Here is a 7,587-nt window from a genome sequence, read left to right as displayed (position 1 = left end):
GTGGATCACCTGCTGTGGAAATGATAAACACGGACAGGAATTTACATTAGGCGCCGGTGGAAAAAAGCATGGCGCTGAAGGCTGGGCCTGAGCGATGGAGCCATAAAACCTCTCGTACACAAGACATATTTCAGCAAAGTATCTGTGCTTCTTCATTCCAGCTCTTAAAAAGCCATCCCATCCATCTTTCAGAAAAGCTGCGGGGAGTAGAGTGGGATGGGGTTTTTGAGCTGCAGGGACACGACTCTTCCTGTATGGAGCCGAGGAAATGACCTGGAAATTGTTCAAATGGCAGAAATTGATCCACAGATGATTGCGGTCAAATGAGGCGAGGGAGTGACATTATGTTTTCGCTGTGTCGTCATGGAAGTCTGACAGAACCAGATTAAGAGGCCGAAGCCACTTGGCGTGTTAAATCACTTAGAGAACCAACCATCGAGAGATTTGGGGAAAAGCAGAGCACAGACAGAATAAGAACAGAAGTGTCTTCACCTTTCTGATACTGTCCGGAGGAAGTCAAAATGAACATTGGGAATCACCAGACTCACTTTTCCCTCACTCACCCTGAGAGAGTCTGGTTTTGAACTGACACCATCCTTTGAGAGTAACACTCCAAAAAACAGGGACCACTGGAGCCATGAGCGCAACAGACTTTAAACACATGAAACATAAACTGGACTCCTCACCACCTTGGTCAACACATGTGCTTGTACACAATGTTTGTATCTACCTTCCCAAAAAAGTCTGTGCTGCAAACATTGCCCCAAATCATGGAGTCAAAGGTACTGGGGTACACCTCCTTGAAACATGAGTATATGTATATTGATACAAATAATAATAATAATATTTGTATCTACCATTTACCATTTAGAAAGCAATACAAATAAAGAAACACTGAATCAGTAGGTAAGTCCACATATTTATTAATATATTTATTATTATTATTATTAATGTCAATTTAAGGCTATGATCTGCTTCTGAGGTCCTTGTTTTAATTTTTGTATTGACTAGTCTCTAGCCAGAAAGTTCCAAGTTCCTCACCCACAAAATAAGTTTGGCAGTTACCACAAAATCGGAGTCCAACCTTCTCAAGATGAGGTCAACCTTTGCGCTGAAGAGATTCTAGCTGCATCCAGTTGGTTCTTCTCCACCTCCCACAAAAGCCCTCCTCTCCCGAGAGGTGGCCCAAATTTAGGAAGCTGTTGGCCCTTGTATGATGTCCACTCCCTAGAGCACTCCACCTATAGGACTGTGTGAGCGAAACCACAAAAGTGTGGATCCACATTGGTTGTTTGTGCTCGAGAGGCCGTATGGATGGAAGCCCAGCTGGTAGGCCTGCAGACAAGACCTGTCCCTGGCCTGGGTAGGGGAAGGCATTCTCAGTCTTGGATTAGTGTGCCATGTGATGCGTTATGTGATAGGGCTATATAGTACCTGGGGCCACAAGGACACCACCATGGTAAGATGCTGGTTCAACCACTGAATCCTACGAGTCCATTGAAACAGAACCAGAGTCTAGTTCTGCTTCTTTCTTTAAACTGCATCTTTGCCTAACATCTCCTGCAATCTGTGAAACATTTACCGACAAATGACTTCAGATCATCGTCTTAAAATGTTGCTGGTGCTGCTTTGAAAACAACATTGTGCTGGTAAAACCCTCCATCTGTTATTTTCTTTCCACTGCTTTATGTCACATCTATCTTCTGCGTTTTTCTTTCACAGCCGCGTTACGAAGTCTGCCGATGACTCAGGTCCAGATTGAGGATTTAGCACGGGCATTAAGCGAGTATCAGCTGCAGTTGCCGGGCGCAGTTCCTCAGCGCTTCAAAGCAGCAGCAGACATCTAAATCCACACTTGCTGTCACTTTAAGTGCACTTGAGGCCTCGTTTATTGAAGAGAGCTTCTAAACATTCCCATTCAACAAAACAAGTGTGTGTCGTTTGAGGATGTTAAGTGTAGTTTTTCATTCATCACCGGCTGGACAGCAGCCAGACAGATGTGCAGCAGGAAGGAGCCCTGCCAGACTCCGTGAGCAAAACACTCCTGCGGCACCGAACGCTCCTGGTTCCTGCCGCGGACCCGATCGCATCAGCAAAGTTGTTTTTGGACGACTGTTTGACATAATTGCCTTGACATTCATTTGCTTTTAAATTCACTCGCTCCATTTGATGCATTAGACAAACATCATTATAACTGTTATTGCTGACTACAGCGTTTCATCTGATCACACAGTGGTCGCACCACTTCCTCTGCATCACTAGAAACTCTGTCGCCTGCTCTAAATGAATAGATATTTACCAATTTGTGAAACTTGTGTAACATTCTCAGAATACTTAAGTGTACCTGTTGACAAATAAATGAAAATTATATATCAAGTTCCGCAACGTTCAACTTTAACTTCTGTAGTTTGTAATTTGAGTTTCATAATAATTAGCTTTTCGCTTGTAATAATTTCATTTGGTTCAATGGATATCTGAACATAAACATGGAAGCGTAGAAAAATAAAAAACTGCTTTTATGTTCTCTCGCTTAATGATGTTTTTTTTGTCGTATAAATAATTAGTACTAAATAGCTGAACAGTTCTGTATACAGAACTATACTGTGTAATAATTCTTCAAAACTCACAAAAAAAAACACTTCATAAAACTATTTTAAAATAAATAAATCAAAAATTAAACAGAAAATATTCTTATATTACAGTATTTAATATTATGACGTAATTTTATTATAATATCTAAAATAAATGCATTCATTAATTAAAATCAAGAACAAAATTATTAATTCATCATTTATAATATCAAGAGTTTACTCAGAAACCAAGGCAGATCATGAGGAATATGACGCCATTTTAGTTTGTTCGCTTGAGAATGAAAGTCAATAACAATTTAATTACATTTAAATGAACATGTGCGAGATTAATCTCGTGAAAGTGAAACTGTGAAGGCCAAAGTAAGTTATAAAATGTCGAAGGAGTAGTTGATATTTTTAACTTATTGAAAAAAGTGATTCCGCTGGAAAGGTTTCTTAGTCAGTGAAGTGCAATCATTACGTCCAGTGGTCAATTTTGAACGATAATGGACTATTTTATCTGTCCTTTTCTTCCTTTAGCAACACAAATAGAATGAAAAGATTTAAGTAGAACCAAATTAAATTCAAAATACATAACCTTAAAAATGATTGAACCTGAAAGCTAAGCTTCAAATGTATTTGTAACACGTTCTATGTAGTGAATGTATTTTGGGTCGGCGTGTTCACTGGAATGTTTTCAATCTAGTTTTCGTATCATCATTCAGTTTGGATGATAAATAAAATCAATCACATCGTGACTGAAACACATCAACAACATTGGCTTTAATAAATGTGATGTTGTAACAGGAAAGTATCAAAGCAAGTCCCTTGTTCCTGTATGTTTTTGGACAGTTTCAGTTTCAGTTATTTTTGTAAGTTTTTTTCTATCGTAGACGACAACAAAAGCAATGAATATTCTCTGTGGCGCATTTAAAACTTCCCCACAGTGGGACTGCACATGGATTTAGGTCTGTTAAATGTCATCATGAGTAAGTCATGTATCACTTAGTTTCCATGATTTATACACAATTAAATCATTAAGTGTCATTAAGGGACTTGTGTGTAATAGCTGCTCTGGTGCTGGCGGCCGCCGACACCGAAATCCAGCTGCTGCAGTCTGGAAATATCCAACTACGCTGTGTTTTACTTGTTAATCTGTGGCATATTACAGCATAATATATCCATATCTGTATTGAAGCCACACAGTCAGTTCCAGTTTCCCACCAAAAAGGGAGCGAAACTGTGAGCTGTGGATGATCACAGGGGAGGAATGAATTTTAAACGTGAGTTAATTTTGTGAGTCCAGGCCTGCCAGTGCCAGTCAACAATCTGGAAAATGATAGTCATTACGAGTGGAAACTCTTGATCACGACTGGAGGCAGAAGTTATTGCATAGAAAGTTTAATGAGTCATTGCAAATAGATTTGTTGATCTGAGGGGGGGAAAGAGCTGATACCAGTTGATCTTCTTTTTTTCTCTTTTCAGGCATGACCTGCTGTGAGGGGGGGAAACACACACTTAAGAGTGGGCTATGTTCTTTCCCACCTCGCTTTGACGTTAAAAGCAGTGGCGTGGTTAATGCTGTGCAACTTTGTTTTCATTCTGGGTATAGAGCTGGTGCTCGTATAGTGTCTCCGTCTCTTCAAATGTCCGACTTTAGTTCCGCAAGGACGTGTTCCAGTCATTTACTATGATGCGTCTTTTGGGATTTTTTTACGTTAAAAAAAAAGGAAGCCATCATGATCATGTCCACCTCCATGATGCGTGTTGTGCTTTCCTCGTGTTTCGCCGTTTCCACTTTGATTCGTTACGTGTGGTCACGTGAAATCCCTCTTTTAAAAAGAGACAATTATTGTAAAGGCATTGTTGTGGCAGGGCACTAACACTGTTTGCATCTAGCAGAAACCCTGAACTATGGTGGCTGAGAAGTGCAAAACACATTTACAAACTTTTGGAACAAATCTACAAACTTTCCTCACAATCCTGAGTTTGTAAGTGTCTTCCAGGTTTGTACATTTGTTTTCAGAATTTGTATATGTGTTTCCAGTATATGCAAATTTTCTAAAAAATCATACGGAGTGGGAGGGAACCAAATCACAGACGTGATCCAGAAGCGGTTGCTGGAATGAAGCAATTGCGAGGAATTGTCATTGAGAGTCGACTAAATGCAGAAAGATGTTATGATGTTGAACGTTAAAACATTAGCATAAGAGACAGGAGTCCACTTTCCCAACAATACGTTTCACCATGGGGCGTGAGGATGTGTTGTTGCATGCGCAGCATTGCACCACCCTCCTTTGCCTCAACGCTCTTGACTCTAGCAGGCAGTTCTCAATGACATTGGGCTGGAAACAAACAGGGAACGCTCGAGGATAGTTGTGTACGTCCGTGCCAGTAAGCTGTGTACATGCCGGCTGCTCAACAAATTGCCATATCACATGTTTGAATGACCCCCACAGTTTGACCAGTCAATATATCTTGGCCGTGAAATGGCTTGAAAGCGATGAATTTTGGCCATATTTCAGTCTAAAGAAAACAAACCGCTAATTGCGACGTGGCCTCTTGGTAATTTCAACAGAACAGGCAGTCCAAGCATCAGAGAAATAATTTACTGCTGCTTGCTGCTTTATTTTGGTTTCAAATAACAGACACTACTAATTTGACGTGGGCTTGACCCCTGCCTCCCCCTCCCATGGGAACTGCTCCAATCAGTCCACCTTTGCACCGACTTGCCGTCCCTCCCCTCGCGAGGCAGCGATACGGCCGGACCACCTTCCTGAAGCGCTCCTGCTAATTCCCATTTCCTTTATAATCACAAACTTTCATGTGAGTGCTGGGCCCGGGCAGGCAGGGGAGGGGAGGGAGAGGCAGTAATTGCACAGGGGTCCGGGGCATTAACCCGGCCAGGTGTCACTGGATGGCCTGTTTACCTCAGTGATTAATGAATGGACCGCTAGTCGCGGTGCTCCCCCACTCGCGGCTCTTCTATTCAGCGTGGAGCGTGCCACTGAATCAATTTGCCTGGCGGTGACAGCGCTGGCCTTCATGACGCTTAACTAAACACCTAGTAGACACAATTTGAATAGAGGTGTTTGAGTGATTATCAAAGGATACTTTTCAAAGGATGCAAAAATATGCGCTAAACTTTCATTGTTAAAGTGATAGATGACTTATTTTGCTGACTCGCTATGAATTCTAATAATCCAACCAGTTCAACAGTGAGATGACGCCGCAAGGTTTGAGTTTGTTCTTCTCTGACACATTCATTTAAAACAGACTGGTTCGCACTAGTTTGGTACAAGTCCACATTGAAATTGATCCGACAGAGTTTTGGCTCACGAAAAAGCTTCTGTGTTCATTGACAAAAGTACTAACTGTCCCTATTTGACACTTTCAAAAGGTTCACATTTTTACCCGACCTTTACTCTCAACCAGCGCTTCTTAAAGCGTGGGTCCCAGAGGGGACATTTTTCTTGTTTGTGCCGGACACGAATGGGTTGATGGAAAACGTGGTGCATGTTCATGGTGGAAAAAGCATTGACCGTAAGCGCGGTGTGTCAGCAACTGGAGTCACCGCGACATTTAAGCAGAGCAGAATCCGAACCGGGCTGCACAGCAGCGCAGGTGATCGTGGACGGTTGAGTGAAAATTGTCGGGTCAGCAAGTAACCACCACAAGTTCGGTGCTGTCTGTTAACTGCTGCACCGTACTTCACTGTGCAAACCAAGGGCTACAAAGGTGTGCTGGTGCTGCGCTTCAGCCACTTCAGGGGGACGATCGTGTCCTCGCGTGTGAATGAACTATCCAGTGAGCCTCTGTAACACTCGCAAAAGACTTTATAGAAAACATTTGAGAAGCACTGCTCTACACATATGGGTCTTCATGGGGACCTTTTAGTTGGTCCCCACCACCAATTTGAGGATGAAGACTTCAACATAACTGAGTCATTGTAAATAGGTTTCAGTTTGGTTCAGAGTCCTGGTGAAGGTCAGCCATGTGTTTTGGATTGTTAGGTTTAGGGTGAGAGGCTGGGGAAAGGGTTTTAGCAATGAGAAACCTCACAATGTCCCCACAAGGATAGAAATAGTCTAATTGTCTCTGTGCGTGTGTGTGGGCTTGTTTTGTTATACTTTTGAATAGTCTTGACAAGCCACTAACTTGTGAGGACATTTTGCTTTGTGAGGACATTTTGGCCTTGCATTATGGCAACGGCCTGTCCTCACAAAAATAGAGAAACAATCACGTGTGTGTGCATATCAAGGCAATGTGACTAAAAAGTGCTTTTTTGTTTTCTCATTGAGCATTTTTAAAAGTTGCCAAGTGACTGTGTCTGTCACCTCAATTCCCATGGCAACCCGAGGTGTTCTGTACCTGCCAACATTCCACTGTTTTTGGGATGAGCAGGATAATATGTTTTTACTAAAAATGGGCTGCACTGACTGAACCTTTGGAGTGTCACATTTCAGCGACTGAAAACCTCTAAGAATTCAGGTGCTGCGACATCTTCCTCAGGTTTGATAGTTGTTAAACTAGGCCAACCTTAATCTATTTTAAATGTTGTGTATCTTCTGCTTCTATGAGGCATCCTTAAATTCCCCCCCGATAACAATGGCTTTCAGACATTAATCCACGTTAGATAAATAATTGTCTACGCTGAAGCGAAGTCAAAATGGCAAAGTCACGCTGAGTTCAGGATCGAGGTTGAGCCGGTAACAACCCTCTGCCTGGCTTACATTTGAAGATTAACTTTTCATCGTTGGCTTTTCTGTGGTGGGATGGCACAATGGAGGCGACCAGACCTCACCTGGTGATCTGTGTTGAAACAGTAAATATGTTTAACAATCCCGCAGCCTGTTATTCGCGCGGCGATGAAAAAGGATGCGAGGGCCGAGCGGTTTCGTCGTCTGTCAAAAAGGATATGGAGTGAGAGGAGTGGGTGCGCTGTGTGTACACAGGTGATTACCCAATCAGCATGTCCTCTTTAAGAGGGGCCAACTGGCGTTCATGTCACTCAAGC

This window comes from Synchiropus splendidus, chromosome 6, assembly GCF_027744825.2.
Source record: "Synchiropus splendidus isolate RoL2022-P1 chromosome 6, RoL_Sspl_1.0, whole genome shotgun sequence".
NCBI lineage: Eukaryota > Metazoa > Chordata > Actinopteri > Syngnathiformes > Callionymidae > Synchiropus > Synchiropus splendidus.
This window is presented reverse-complemented; position numbering follows the sequence as displayed.